Source organism: Geotrypetes seraphini, chromosome 9 (assembly GCF_902459505.1).
Source record: "Geotrypetes seraphini chromosome 9, aGeoSer1.1, whole genome shotgun sequence".
Classification (NCBI taxonomy): domain Eukaryota; kingdom Metazoa; phylum Chordata; class Amphibia; order Gymnophiona; family Dermophiidae; genus Geotrypetes; species Geotrypetes seraphini.
In genome coordinates, this window is record NC_047092.1 from 29960807 (window position 1) to 29976421 (window position 15615).

Consider the following 15615-nt stretch of genomic DNA (forward strand, 5'->3'; position numbering starts at 1 on the left):
TGAATGAAAGCCTCAAGATTAAGTTTTCCCTTGTCATTGCTTTTTTTCAGATCCAGTAAAGCAAAAGTTTTTCTTTTTTTTTCAAATAAGATTTCAATTAACATACTATTTTTTTTTTTTTTATATCTATAGTTTTTTGTTTTTTTTAATGTATCTTACAACTTCTTTTAGTTGTTCTAGCTGTTCCCTGATGCATTTCTGCTCATGGTGAGATTACTAAAACTGAGAAAATTATTTGTGATGAGGCTGTGAAATGTTAAATGAGGAGAAAACCTACTTGGTAACTCATAAATGCAGTAGCAAAAAATATCATGATGCAATAAATTTTAGTGTGCATGCTAAAATGGCAACCTATGCAGTAAGGTACATATTAAAGGTGCCCCCAAAAGCATTAGCATGAGTATGCATGTGCAAAGGAAGGAAATGGTATGTGCAAATGAGGGGTTACCAAGCTCTCTATATTAAATAGTATATGTTCTTAGCCTTTGTGCTATTTGAGGAAGCTCACTAACTGGTTGCTATTTAATGTCTGCTAGAATCTGGTGTTAATTTACTAATCTGAATATGTTATTTACCAAGGGCAAACTAAAAAGCATGGTCACACTGAATTGAGAAAACTCTTGAGGGAGCTCAGCTTGCTGGAAACAGAGGGCCTAGACTAGGGAATGATGTCCCCGTCCCCGCAGGAACTCAATTTCCCTGTCCCCGTGAGTTTTGTTGGTGTCAGGTCAAAAGCGCGCCGGGACAAAGGCACGCCCAGACAATTGAGCGCAGCGTGGAGGCGCGCCACGAAAATTACTGTTTTTACAGCTCCGACAGAGGGGGCATGGGGGGGAACCCCCCCACTTTACTTAATAGAGATCACGCTGCTTTGTGGGGGCGTTGTGGGGGGGTGTGGGGGTTGTAACCCCCCACATTTTACTGAAAACTTCACTTTTTCCCTGTTTTTAGGGAAAAAGTTAAGTTTACAGTAAAATGTGGAGGGTTACAACCCCCTAAACCCCCCACAACGCCGGCGCAATCTCTATTAAGTAAACTGGGGGGGCTCCCCAACAAAACCCCCCGTCGGAGCCCCTAAAAACTGTAATTTTCTTTGGCACGCGCTTCCATCTTGCGCTCAGTTGTTGGCGCGCGCCTTTGTCTTTCGCGGGGTTGTGTATGAACCAGTTTTGTCACTGTCGCTGTCACTATCCCTGTAAGCTCTGCCTTAACAGCCCAAGTCTCAAACACTTATGATTTTAAAGTTTTTGAGGCTTCTGCAGATGAGGACAGAGCTTGAAGGAACGGGGCAGGGATAGGAAAAGAGCTCGCCGGGATGGGAAAATGAATTCTCCCAGGGGCAGGGAAAATTTTGTCCCCGTGTCATTCTCTAGCCTAGACACTGAAGCCAGGGATAGGGGAAGAACTTGTTCAGTTTTATCTGTAGTCCCTTAGGAGTGAATACATTTATTGTTTTTTTCTCTTTACCAAAATAGAACACAGCTAGCATACATTTTTGACCAAGGCTAAAGTTTAAATAAGGACAGCGATTCCCAAATCTGTACTGGGGCTTCCCAGCCAGTTAGGGTTTCAGGATGTTGATATCCTAAAACCCTGTTGATGGAGAATATTCATGCCGTGGAGGCAGTATGTGCAAATCTCTGTCATGAACATTCGTTGTAGATATCCTAGAAACCTGAATAGCTGAGGAGTAGAGAATGACACGGTGACAAAATTCATCACCGTTCCCGTCCCCGCGGATAACCGCGGGAAATAATCCCATGTCATTTTTTAGTGTCTATTTCAACCTCAGTCCTTCTACACCAGCATTCTTCAAAGCAAAGCTTGAGGGTCAGTGGTTAGGCCATTAATACTCTGATTCTTCCCTCTCTCCTTAAAGAATGACATGAAGATTGTTTACTGCGGTTATCCGCGGGGACGGGAACGGTGATGAATTTTGTCACTGTGTCATTCTCTACTGAGGAACCCCTAGGACAGGTTTGGGAATCACTGGATTAGGATATGAATAGACAGGAGAAGAGATAGGGGTTTCCTCCCCCCCCCAAAAAAAAAATTAGAGAACAGCCAGGGTTTTAAGGAATAAGTCCTAGTTGGTGTCTTCAAAATTTGGCAGCTTAGACTTCTGCCAGTGTTTTACACAGTCATACCACAAATACATCTTCTCAAATAGAAATGTGATGCATCACAGAGACTCTTCAATCATTGTTCCATAGAGGCTTTTTGAATTAAAATGGAAATTGAAAAGCTCCATATTAGTGGCATAAATATTAGGATCGTTGCTATCATTGTGTGATTAGAACTGCCACCAAACAGTGCAGGCATTGAGAGGCTTCATCTTGACAACTTGTCCAGGAACCCCCCCCCCTCCACCTCAGATACTTAGAAGGGGGGGGTCTCGCTTCAAGGAAGTTCTTATGCAGCTAATAAGCATCTCAAATTCTTCCTCGCCCCAAAGTAATTGAAGACATCTTTCAAATGGTACAAACAAAGCATGGAAGACCTGGAGGAGAAAGAGAGAAGGAAGTGTCGGTATAGATTTCAAGACTTCAACTTCTGTGGAGTAAAGGAATGTGTTAGAAAAACATCCCAGGAAGTTCCATGTAGAAATAATGGAGTCTATTTTCTGACACATGCAGACAAACATGGAACCCCTCAGAAGTAACCCATCAGGATCTTAAAATGTTGTGTGGATTGGACACCAAACATACTAGTTAGATATTAGGTAGGGATATGCAGACATACACACACAAGCTTGACAGTTTTCAAAGCCACTTTCCCTTTGGAAGGAAAGATAACAAGAAGAAAATGTATAACTGTGAATTTAATAACATCAAAATACTTTTCTGCCTTTACGCTGGGTTTTACTAAACATATTACATATTACAAAATATTAGATATGGAAAATAGCTCCAGAAACAGCCACTTTTAACACTGTATACTCAATTTTCCATATGCATTATCTAGTCTAGTCAAGCTTACTCACAGACATTAGTTAACCAGCTTTGCAAGTCTTTACAAGAAACAAAAAGACCATTTTGTCACCATAGCAACCAATATTATATCACAGGAATAACAACATGAAAACTCCTTAGTGACCATTTTACTATCATTAATTATACTGTATTAAGGCAGAGATAACAAATATTATTTTTACTCTTTTTTTTGCTTACAAATACAGTATTCACCTTAATTTTTGTGGCTGGAAGTGTTTAAACCAGCTTGTCTCTCAAATAAAACAAAAGCATATTGCCTTTCATAAAGGCCTTTACACAATTATTTTTTATACTAAAAATAAAATTATAAAGTACCTTATCTAGATATATATATAGAGAGAGAGAGATGTATTTAAAATTTAGAAAAAACAGGACTTAAGAATCCTTTATCCTTCTTGTAAATAAACCTAACTGACAGTATAATTGATAGGACCAAATTGTCATTTGAGGTGTCTCTTGCTTTCACAGCTAGATAAGGTACTTGCAAGACTCGCAGGTAAAAAATGACTAAGATGGTCATTTTCTGACAGCATGTTGTGTCAGCTCAGCACTGGCTTATCCGTGCTAGACAGGCTAATGTTGGGTGGACGTCTAAGGTCTGTGCCCCAATTATGGCTAGAGAGGTTTGGAAGGGCTGAAGTTGAGCTTCAATGAAACTTTCAGTAGCTGGACAATAAGGATAGAGCTGGGCAGACTTCTACCGTCTGTGCCCTCAAAATGGCAAGGACAAATCAAGGTCAAGTATGTATAGCATCTTACTTATGCTATGAGTTTTATCTTCTTGGGCTGACTGGATGGACCAGACCATTCAAGTCTTTATCTGCCATCATCTGCTGCGTTAACTATGTTTTTCCTTAAAAAAAACAATCAGATTTTAACATTTTCATATGCTAGTTTTTGTCCACTGTGCTATTTCTCTTTGACTAGTGATTAAACGTGATCATACAGTTTTGTCAATAAACCTTCAGAAAATTAATGTCTTGCATCTGTATGTCATCTTTTGTTTACTTTATTTATTTTTCCCCCTTTAATCTCTTTCCTTCAATTTTAGCTTCTGCCGAAAAGGAAACAGGTGATTACATATACCTGTATGCATGGATGTAGTGTGGTTTTCATTGTGTTAAATTTACACTTTGGAGTGGGGGGAGGCAATTATATTAGACAGAGCCTATGTCAAAGTAACAAAAAAAGGTGGTTATTTTATTAAGGCAAAATGGAACCTACAAGCCCCAATAATGCACAGATTTACACCTGAAGATTGCAAAAAATATGTGAATGTATTCTGTGCATGTACCTGTTCATATTTTTTTAAAATATGCATGTATATCACAAGCCCAGTCCTGCTCCACCTGATTCAACCTTTGCTATCCGCATACAAGTAGTCACTGAGTTTCCAGCATATGTACTTATGTGCATATATGGGCATGCAGCTTTATAAAAGCCATTATCTACCTGATTTGACTTAACATATTTCCGCCTTAATGTCTACATTTTGGCTATAGCAACAGTACCCTTAAATTAGCATTTTGGGGGCACTGCATCTTTCCAGATCACTTGCCCTCTCATATATGTGTGTGAATTGTCAATCAGTGTAGTATACAAAGTGGTAAAGCTTCCACTGTGAATTAACAGTTCTCATTAAAAGTATAAATATGAATTCTGGTGAACTTGAAGTGATATGCAAAAACCATGAGACCATTATGCTTGGGATTTTTATCATAGCAACAAAAAAGCATTTCTACATGTAAAGTGGTGCTTTTTTATATGCAGAAATGGACTCTTATAAAATTGCCCAAACTGAGCAGAGGCATTTTCATGGGTGCAGTCTATTCTTATACTTACTATTGAACATCCACACCTAAAATAACCCAGAAAATGTGAGCATGAAGAGGAACATGTGCAAACATATTCATGTATAATCTGTTCTCTTTATTCACATGTTCCTGATGCATGATTTCACATAGCCGCAGTTGCATCAATTGCTATCAATGTTCCCCATTTGTGCAGCTGTATTTGCATATTCACAGAATGGATCTTTAAAAACAGCTTTCTTTGCTTTCACTTTCACTTTCACTTTGCAGTCAGGCTTTGCTTCCAGATATGGCCCACAGGCATCTGGAGAGTAAATTACAGGTACTTTGAGTGCTGTCCCATGCAAGAACCTAACTCTTTTTTCCCAATAGGATCTATTCTTCACTTTCTGTGGTTTTGAGGCACAACATGTACTGCTAGGTCCTAACCTCTATTTTCCCATAGACTCAGCATTTAGTTATTCACAATTTCGTGGTTGTGAACATTTTCGGGAACCATACTACCATGAGTAACGAGAACAGATTGTAATTCATTCCAATTTGAAAATTTGTGATAGCCCATTTCAGAAAAAGTATCCAGTACGATTTACGCATTTTCTTTCTTACAAATTTATTTTTAAAAACCCAATAAGATATGCAAATATATAAATATCTGCACACACAGCATCTGCTGCAACTCAGTTGATTTATTTATCATAATATTGGATATCATTTTTGGATCTGTATAACCCACTTTTTTGTTTTTAGTATGCTTATTTCATTATTTTGATTTTTACTGTGCCATATTTGGTGATTATACCTACTTTTCCATGAAGAGTTTTGGATATAAAGGAACAGTCTCCTAATAGTGGGAGTGAAGACAAAAACAGTAACAGAATTTAAGAAAGCATGGGATAAGAGTTGGTCATCTTTAATGTCAGATCAAGTGGGGTTTATGATATATATGGCCAAGGAAAGCAAAGTAGGTAGAATTAGGTAAGCAATAAAATTTCTTGGTCCTTCCCCACCCAAACCACTTTTCATAGTCAAACATATCATCTTCCCTTTTTCCCCAAAAAACTTACCTGCAGAGGTGAGTCCACAGAAGGGCCCAAATTTATTTATTTGAAGTTAGCTCCTGCCTTTTCACTAGTAGCTTGGGACAAATTACACCTACGTTAGAACATAAGAATTAGCGTATTAAGTCAGAATCGCCGAACATCCTTCTGGTGACAGTGGCCAATCCAAGTCGCAAGTACTGACAGGATCCCAAAAAGTAGCAAGATTCCTCAGGTCTTCCTTAATAGCGTATGGACTTTTCTTCCAGGAACTTGTCCAAATCTTTTTTTTTTTTTTTTTTTCACCCAGCTACACCAGCTGCTTTTATGAGTGCAACATCTACCAGTAACAAGTTCCAGCACTTAAATATGTTTTACATGAAAAAATATTTTCTACTATTTGTTTTAAATGTACTATTTTTATAACTTCATGCTTTCTGAGGACAGGCAGGCATAATATTCTCACTGAACCTGGTAAGGACAATGCAAAGTAAACTTATCACTTTAAATCTCTAGGCAGTGCTCATACTGCTTGCATGCTGGTGACATCCTAACTGACCAGTGGCTTGCGGGACCATCAGTTCTTAGTTTTCTACAACTGAGAAATGTTGTCTTTGCTTTCTCCTCAGCATGTCGAACGTAGATATATTTTTGTGCCTTTCTGTTTAATTTTATTGTAGTTTTCTTCTTAATTCTTTAGTTTTTCAGTCATTCCCTCAAATTTGGTTAAATTTTCTTCATATATTTTTATTTTTTTTTTGGCCTTCGGGCCACTTCGAGACTTTATTCACTCCAGGGAGCATTGATGGTTTTCAGTATTTATTTTTTTGTACTGGAGCTCCCTGAGCCATGATACTTTTGACATCATGTCGGCCATTTTTCTCTCCATGTCAGAAGGTACTAAACGACTTCAAGAAATATACTCATTGTAATCAGACCATTTCAGGCTCTGACCTCTAAAATTGGTGTGCTTAGTTTCTAGTCCTGACCATTGGGACATTCACTGTGACCTCTGTCTGCATATGCAAAAGAGGACACTTAAGCCTGACAAGTTATATGCTTAGCTTATCATGTAACCCAATAGCACGATAAGCTAAGTATGTCATTTATTTGAACACTTTTAAATAGAATAATCTCAAGGAAACTTCTAAAAAGAGACAGTGGATAAAAAAGTTTAAAAGTTTTTTAAAAAGTTTACTTAAATAATTTCAAAAAAAGAATGTGAGCCAATGAGGAATGAAAACACCGGTATTCCCACCAATATTGAACACTACTAAGGGTGGAGAAGGTATACTTGAGGCCACATTTTATTACATTTGAAATATATGAGAGTATGTTTAACAATTTGTAATTCTACGGAGGGGAACGTTGGATATTTTGGAGGTTGGGTAAAACATTGGAGAACAGTGCAAAATATAGACATCAGATATAAATTCTCCAAAACTGACACATTTCATTCAGTAAATTGAAAATAAAATCATATTCCCTATCTTTGTTGTTGTCTGGTGATCCAATCATCTTTTCCCACTTCTTTTTGTCTGTGTTCTTGCGTTTCCATGGCCTTCTTATCCATTTGCTGTTTTTCTCTCCTTCTTCACTTTCTGCCCTACATTCATCTTTGGTGTTAACTTTTAACATTCAACTTTCTTACATTTTTCTGCTTTCTTCTCAAAATCTACTTTTCCGTGTCTTCCCTTCCCATCTATCCATGTGTATCATCTTCTCTCTCTTTCTTCTCCCCTATTCCCATCTTTTCCATAAAAAGCATTTCTTCTGTCTCTCCTCCCTGCCACACTTATTGCTGTGCACCATCTCCTCCCTCTCTCTTCCCCCTTCCCCTCCATCCCTGTGCACCATCTTCTCCCTCTCTCTCCAGTGGTCTGACATCAGTCTTCCCTCTTATACCCTTATATGTTCTGGCATCTTTTTCCTCGCTCATTGTCTGGCATCTCTCTCCTTCCCTCCCTTTTCCCATGGTCTAATATCTCTCTCCTCTCCTTCCCATAGTCTGGTATCTCTTTCTTCTTCCTTTATCTGGTCTGGCATCTCAATTTTCCCTTCCAGTTGTCTGACAACTCTGTCCTTCCATCACCCTTCTCCAGAATTTGACATTTCTCACTTCTTTGAGTCATCCCTCCCAGTGTAATATTTTTCTTTCCCTCCTCCCCACCACTATCATGTCTAACAATTCTCCCTCTTCTTCCTTTCCCCATCTCTCTTTCCCTCCCACTCCATGCACCTATGCATAACAATTTTCTTTTTCTTTTTCTCTTCCCTTCCCCACTGGCAGCATCTCTCTTTCCCTCACTTCCCAGCATCCCAACCCCCTCCCAGCCTGTGCAACCTCTGTCCTTCCCTGTCTCCCCCCAGCCAGTGCAGAATCTGTCCTTCCAACCCCCTCCCAGCCCATGCAACATATGTCCTTCCCTGCCTTCCAACCTGCCCTCCCATGCCATATCTCTCCCTTTCCAACTATCCTATCCTCCTATTCTATACATCTCCCTCTACACCACCCCCAGGTCCACCTTCTCTGCCTTTCTCTTTCCATCTTCCCTTCAAGTATCTCATTCCCCTTTACTTCACAGCACCCCACCTCCAACTACTCTCTTTTTCTATCCCTCCAGACCATTGCCCACTAGTTTCCCATGTTTCTAGCCCTATAAGTCCTTCCCCTTCACTCCCCACCTGGCACATCTTTGCAACCCATTCTACTTAAAAAAAAAAAAAAAACTAGTTCTGTGGGCTTCCTGGTCTGGCATGTCCTCTCTCCCTTCACCTCTGCTCACGTTTTTGGTAAAGGGGAAAGCCGGCTGCAGCAATGATTCTGAAACACAGCCTGTGGCCTCCCTCCCCACATTCCTTGTGCCGCGGTCAGTTCAGGCTGAAAAAGGAAGTTGCCTCACTGGGGTGGAACGAAACGCAAGGAATACAGGGAGGGAGGCCGCAGGCTGCAGTTTCATTGTCAGTGTTGAAGGCAATGTTGGATTAGCACGCATAACTGCCCTGTTCACACACACCCTCCCTAACGCCGGCCCTGCTGCTCCAGACTTCCCCACACCTGCCCTCCCCCGGATCGCTATTGTTTTTAAATGTATGGCAGGCACGGCGCTGAATCCACCAGAGGAGACTTCTGCTGTCGTCCTGCCCCGGAACTCTTCATGCAGCAGCAGCAGCCGCCCGCCTAGGCGGGAATAGGAATTCGCTGCTGCATAAAGAGTTCCGGGGCAGGCCAACGACAGAAATCTCATCTGGTGGATGTTGTGCCGCGGCTGCTGGAACATTTAAAATAATAGCGATCCGGGGTGGGGGCAGGCAGGTGGGGGGAAGTCCGGAGCTGATGGTGCCGCAGGGGCCCGCTGGGGGGGAGGGAGGAAGGAAGGAAGAGGAGGAACCGAAGCATTGGCAATTTTTGGGGAGGCCATGGCCCCCTGTGGCCACCCCCATTCTGACGCCTATGAATTTGATTACAAATTAGGTATTTCTCTGGCATCTTAAGTGACCTGTCCAAAGTCAAAAGGAGCATTGCTGGGATTTGAACCCTGGTTTCTCTGATTCTCATCCTGTTTGTCAAACCACAAGACTACACCCCCACCCTTTGCTCCATCACAACGTGGATTTATATCTTTCAAAATATAATTTCCTTTATTTGCTGTGTAAGGGAAGCACAGCATTTATAGCATTACCCTCACACTTTGCAGCTAGAGAGACGTGCAACTGTTAAAACGAAGGTTTTTTTTCCCCCCAATTATTGACCTGTGGATTTTTTTTTTTTGCTTGTAGATCAAGTACATAGCTTGCTAATAATAGAACTTGTAGGAGAAAATTATACAAAAGATTCCTTAGAGATAAACTGCAAACTCCAAATGCTGTGTAAATCCTTATGAGCTGCGTTGTTGCCAGGTACAACACCCAGGTGCTTTCATTTTTACAGTGTCTCCATTGAGTTACATTCTAAGTACTTTCCCAGAGGATCTTGATTGCTTGCTTTGTGTAATTGTAGAAGCTTATCAATGCAACCAAGATTTTACAGGAGCAAAGTTTATATTTTTCATAAATCAAGTTTTTGCAGTCATCTGTTTTTTGTGTGTGTGTGGGGGGGGGTTTAACAGAGATTATGACATAACAATATTCAACCTGATATTCAAAGTCATGCATTCACCAGTGACTAGTGGATAGTTACCCCACTGACCATGTGTTTTAAGCCACTATAGGAGCAATCCTAGAACTGGATGCCTCCATTAGAAGCATATTCTCTAAAGCAGGGGTGTCCACCCTTTTGGCTTCCCTGGGCCGCATTGGCCAAAAAAAATGTTTCCTGAGGCCACACAAACGCTGCAGCAAGACAGAGGAGGGAGATGGCAAGACGGTAAACACCCGGGGGCAGCAGAGGAAAACACTGCATCGCCCTTGACCGGGGCTGCACAAATACTTCACGGGGCCACAGGTTGGACACCCCTGCTCTAAAGGAATCTAAGTACTTAGGTTCCATTATAGAATACTAGTATAACCAGCTCTCAACATGTCTAAAATTCTGGTTGCGCTGAGAACTTTTTAGCGGTCACTTGTATTCCCCTTTATGCATTTTTCTTGAGAGGTCTAAGAGAAGATGTACAATTCACCATAGTTATGATAAGTAATCCTTATTGAAAACTGTAGACTGCAGTCATGAATAAAACCTCATTAGCTATCCTTTGATCATTTTAATTCCACCTACCTAAACTTAATTTAATTTTTTTTTTTTTTTTTTTGCATATTTTTTTTTGGACTGAAAATGGCATATTTTGCTCTCTGGAGCAGTTCTGGTGACCTTGCTTATAGTTTAATGAGAGGGTTAATGCCTCTGAGCAATTTCTCATTATAAGTGACATCTCTCAAATTCAACCAAAATGTACCTGCTGTTATCACACTTTTTTTATTACTGTAAATTGTCATTTGAAATGGTAAATCATGAAGCTGCCATTTTGTTCTCCCTCTATCATTTTTGATCTTTATCTGACCTTTATTCTAATGAAAAATCATTTACTGCTTTTTCTTAAGGCATTCTATAAGGTGGCATTTACTTTTGATAATTGTTTCATGTTATGATCTTATTCACACTGTAAGGTTTCTGGAGAATTATACGGTCATAAAATAAGAATGCCCACAATTAGATAATCCAGGGACCAGTAAATCTCAGTGAAATATGGATGCCTCTTGCAAGCAAAGAAGCACTAAACATTTTACTCTAGTGACTAATTTTAATTTTTTTTTAAATAGCAAAATAAAGGGACCCTTTTACTAAGCAGGTTTTGTCATGTGTTAAATGTTAGTGTAGGCTTACACTAATGTCTAAATCACGTTAAAATTGCCAGCCAGGGATCGCTTCCATCCTAACACCTCAGGCGCACTGACATCCATCCACATGCAGAGCACCCCACACTTGGCCACCAACAGAGCAGTGTACAGAAAACGCCAGTGCTCCAAACCCAAGCCCTGATCTAGCACCTCCCCCTCACAGCCCAACACAAGGAGTAAATAAGGCCACTGAAAGGGCACACCCACTATGCGGGCCAGGAAACCCATTCCAATAAGTACCCAATATCGGACACTCTGTGAACATATGCAAAAGGGTGCCTTTCATAGGCTGACATTTAACACAGATATCCGAGTCCCAGAGACCCGTCCGTACCCCCCGGTCCCTGGTAAAATAAGTACAATGTAACAATTTGAACTGTATTTCCTGCAGTTGAGCGTTCCGGGCCCCCTTAGGTATTTCAGCTTAATAAAAATTATTTCAAACAAAAAAAAAAAAAATTGCCAGCATGGGGAAAAATCCATGCTAGCTGCTTAATGCAAGGAGGTGAGGTGGAGGAGTAGCTAATAGTGAGAACTAGCATGGCTGCGTTAATGACAGCTCAAGAGTTATCTTAAATAGAAAACCAAGGCCACAAACTTAGCTAGAGGTTCATCGTGTTAGTGGGGCAACAAGGTCTAAGCTACAAGGTATAATTTGGCAGTGAAGTAAGGAACAAAGCTGTAGGGATGAATGTTGACAGATAAGAACAGGAGCTAAATTGCAAACACTGAGCACAGTATACTGAGCTTTGAGCTAGATACTGAAGGGCCAAAAATGCACAAGGAACCAGATAAAAGGTGATTCTACAAATGGGCACCTGGGATTTTGTGTGCTTTGCACTCCATTATCTTCTATATGATAGTGCATAAGTTCAAAAGCACGTAGCTGTAAAGAGGACATAACATATGGGTGGGCCATGTGAGACTCATAAGCATGTCTCCATTTTATGCACATAACCTATAGAATACAGTAAGTTACATATGTTGTACTTACAGTAGGTGCACACATTTATGCCTGCCATTGACCTGGGTTAAATTTAGGTTCCTTTTTTGAATTGTATGGTTAGCTTTTTTGTGTAATTAGTAGAGTGGAGATTTTTTTTTGTATAAAGTTATATAGAAGAGTACTATTCCCAGAGATATATTTTTCCTAAATTTAGGTAAGCCTAATTTTTCTATAAGAGAATCTGGGCACCCAGATGATGTTATAGAAAAGGTGCTTCCTAATCTAATCTAATCTTCTATTTCTGCATCGCTCATACCTAGGCAGGTTCAAGGCGACTTATAGAGAGGGCAAGGATGGGGAAGAGGGGAGGGAGAAGAGAAGAGGTAGGTAGGAGGGGGATAGGGAGAGGGGTGGAGGGGAAGGAGAGAATACAGGTGATTAAGTGTCAAATAGATGAATTTTCAGTTTCTTCTGGAATATGGTGTGGTTAGGTTCTGTTCAGGTCATTTCTGTAAGGTCATTCCAAGTTTTTACTCCTAGAAAGGTGAGCATAGAGAGGAAAACACGTTTGTATTGAAGATTTTTTGTGGAAGGGAGATTTAAAAGTATTCTGTTCAGGGCTCTGCGGGAAGTAGGCCATGCCTTGGAGAAGAGCTGGATGAGAGGAGCCGCTGAGTTTCCGTAAAGTATGCGATGAATGATGCATGAAGTTTTGAAGGTTATTCGAGATGGAATGGGTAGCCAGTGCAGTTGCCTGGTGAAGGTTGTAATGGAGTCATATTTTCTCAGGTTGAAGATTAGTCTAACAGCAGTGTTTTGGATGAGTTGCATTTTGTGGATTAGAGTGGTGTTTATTCCCATGTAGATGCAGTTGCAGTAGTCAGTTGTGGTAGTATCATCAGTTGTACAATTAAGGCGAAGTGGTGTTGGTGAAAGTATGGACTGATTAATTTTAGTTGTCTCAAGGTGTAGAAAGATTTCTTTTGGAGACTGGAGATTTGTGGTTCCATGCTAAGTGTAGAGTCCAGTATGCAACTTAGGATTTTGGAGGATTCTTCTACAGGGAGGGTCTTGCCCGATCGAAGAGTGATGCTTGTTGGTGCCGTCTGTTGAGGTATGTAGAAATATAGAACTTTGGTTAAATAGTTGTGTTTAATTTTAGTTTGTTGGTAGTTGCCCAGATTTGGATTCTTTCAATATTCTGTGAGACTTTGTTGGTGATGTCCGAGTGATTGTTGGTTATGGGAATAAGGAGAAAAATGTTATCTTCGTAGGACAATATGCTTTCGTCTTCAAATTTGATGTTACCAAGAGAGCTCATGAAGAGGTTGAATAGGATGGGGGAGAGTGGAGATCCTCCAGAGGTTGGGGATCTCTCCGTTCATTTTGACTATGTATTCCCTGTTTTGTAGGAAATCTGAGAACCATCTTAGCACTGTGCCTGTTATGCCGATTTCTGACAGTTTTGTTAGTAGTAGGTAGTGGTCTACTGAATCAAAGGCTGCTGAGATGTCAAATTGGAGGAGTATTGCTTGACATCCTATACTGAGCAGTTGTTTGGTTTTTGTGATCAAAGTGAGGAGGAGAAGCTCTGCTGTGTTGTTGACAGAATCCGAATTGGGATGGGTGGAGGCATGAGTGTTGTTAGTACTGGGACATATAAATAGGGGTACCTTGTTATAGAATTGCCACCAGTGTGTTCTAAAGGGGCTGAGTGCAAAGGCTATAACCATGTGCCAATGAAATCCATGACTGAAGGTGTAGAAGGTGCAGGTTAGGGCAGTGTCTCAAAAACTTTGTGAAGCTGCGGCACACCAATTATGGTGGCCGCAGCTTGAGGGCATCCAGAAGTACGCGGACATCGATGTGATGATGTCATGTGCATGCGTGGCGGCGTCGCCTTGACGTCCTCGCATGCTTGAAAGCCGTGAGAGGCACATCCTCTCCTCCTCCCCAGCATCGTCACAGCACACCTGGAATCTAGTGTACCAATGGGGGGGGGGAGGTCTGCCCCGGGTGCACGGCCTAACGGGGTGCACAGCTGGCCACTCACCGGGGAATAGGCTACCGCCGGGGAAAGGCTGCTACTGCCGTCATCAGGAACAAGCCGGTGCCGAATTCTCCCTCCCTGCTTTTCTTCCCCGCGAGCCGACCAACTCTAGCCGTCCGACCGTCAATTCTGACATTGGAGAGTATATTCTAGAACAGCCAATCCTGCCTGGCTGGGCCGGAACGTCCTCTCGAAATTAGAATTGACTTCGGGCAGCGAGAGTTGGTCGGCCCGCGGGGAAGAGAAGCAGGGTGAACTCGGTGCTGGCCTGTTTCCGATGGCCAGTGGCAGCCTTTCCCCGGTGGTGGTGGTGGCAGCAGCATGCTTCCCAATGACGGTGGCATGGGGGAGGACAGGGAGAAAGAAAGAAAGGGGAGGGGGAGACAGGGAGCCAGAAAAAAAGAAAGGGGGGGACAGGGATCCAGAAAGAAAGAAAGGGGGCAGGGTGAAACAAAGAAAGAAAGAAAAAAAATGGGGCATGGGGAGAGAGAGAGAGAGAAAGACAGACGTAGAGAAAGAAAGGGGGCATGGAGAGAGAAAGAAAGAAGGGGGCAGGGTAAACGAAAGAACGAAATGGGGCTCAAAGAGAGAGAAAGACAGAAAGAAAGGGGGCATGGGGAGAGAGAAAGAAAGAAGGGGCAAGGTAAAAAAAAGAAATGGGGCACGGAGAGAGAGAGAAAGACAGACACAGAAAGAAAGGGGGCATGGAGAGAAAAAGAAAGAAGGGGACAGGATGAAACAAAGAAAAAGTTGGGGGAGGGAATGAGGTCTGGAGGAGAGGAAGCATACAGGAGGCTGAAAGAAGGGAAGAAATATTGGATGCACAGTCAGAAGAATAAAGTGCAACAACAGACTGATGAAATTACTAAACAAAGGTAGGAAAAATGATTTTATTTTCAATTTAGTGATCAAAATGTGTCCGTTTTAAGAATTTATATATGCTGTCTATATTTTGCACTATGGCCCCCTTTTACTAAACCGCAATAGCAGTTTTTAGCATAGGGAGCCTATGAGTGTCAAGAGCAGTGTGGGGCATTCAGCATGGCTCCCTGTGCTAAAAAACGTTATCGTGGTTTAGTAAAAAGGGAGGGGGTATATTTGTCTATTTTTGTATAGTTGTTACTGAGGTGACATTGCATAAAGTCATCTGCCTTGACTCTTTGAAAACCCGTGGAATATAAATGATAATTAACATTTTATCTGCGTACAGTGTGCTTTGTGTTTTAAAAATTTTATTGTTGGTAGATCATTTTGACTTGGCCACAAAGGTAAGGGGGTGGGGAGGGAGGGGAGCTGCTGAAATATATCTAGTAATCCTTGCAGGCTTGACTGTGCAGGGAACTATTTTTGTAAAATCATGTTTTGTTATGTGATTGGCATTATTTAGACTTTAATTTCTGTGAATGAATAGAAAGAAAATGATATAAAATTACTTGCTTATTTT

The 15615-nt window shown here is 41.3% G+C and overlaps 1 protein-coding gene across 10 annotated transcripts in view; it reads left to right on the top strand.

Annotated features, from left to right (window-relative positions):
- Positions 1-15615, top strand: part of CADPS2 (calcium dependent secretion activator 2) — a 575994-nt gene that overhangs the window by 382778 nt on the left and 177601 nt on the right. The window lies entirely within an intron of this gene.